Below are 496 nucleotides of genomic sequence, written 5' to 3' on the forward strand. Positions count from 1 at the left end.
CCTCCCGCCCCGGGCCCCGGCCTGGGCGCTCCGGGCTGGGGGAGGGCAAGAGGACTGCCCCGGACCCAAAGGGCGGGCTCGCGGGGGCGGCACCGAGGTTCCATCCCCGAGGGGGCACTATAATGGATTCGGTCTGGCAGAAGATACTGGAAGATGGGCTCAAGGAAGGGGACGGGAAATGCAGGGGTTGGACCTCAGAAAAGCTTGGTGTCTCGAGTTTGGTTTGGAAAGAGATGGGGGATTCTGGAATTCTTTTCCTGGAATAGGGGAATTCTGGAATACTTTCTAGGACCTGAACAGTATTGGGGGTTCGCCCGAGGCTGAAGCTTCAGACCCGCCAGAGACCTGTGACTGACTGTCTCCTGGCATCCAGCAAATAGGAGTCCCCTTTTCTCCTTTCTTCTTGCAACACCTTCCCCCAGGCTCCAACAATCCTCTGTGCGGAGGTGGGGCCCGGACCTCCTGGATTCCTCCTTCACCCTTTGGTGGCTTGGAT

Source organism: Orycteropus afer, unplaced genomic scaffold (genome assembly GCF_000298275.1).
Source record: "Orycteropus afer afer isolate SDZICR_OR568_19922 unplaced genomic scaffold, OryAfe1.0 scaffold00272, whole genome shotgun sequence".
In the NCBI taxonomy this organism is placed as follows: Eukaryota; Metazoa; Chordata; class Mammalia; order Tubulidentata; family Orycteropodidae; genus Orycteropus; species Orycteropus afer.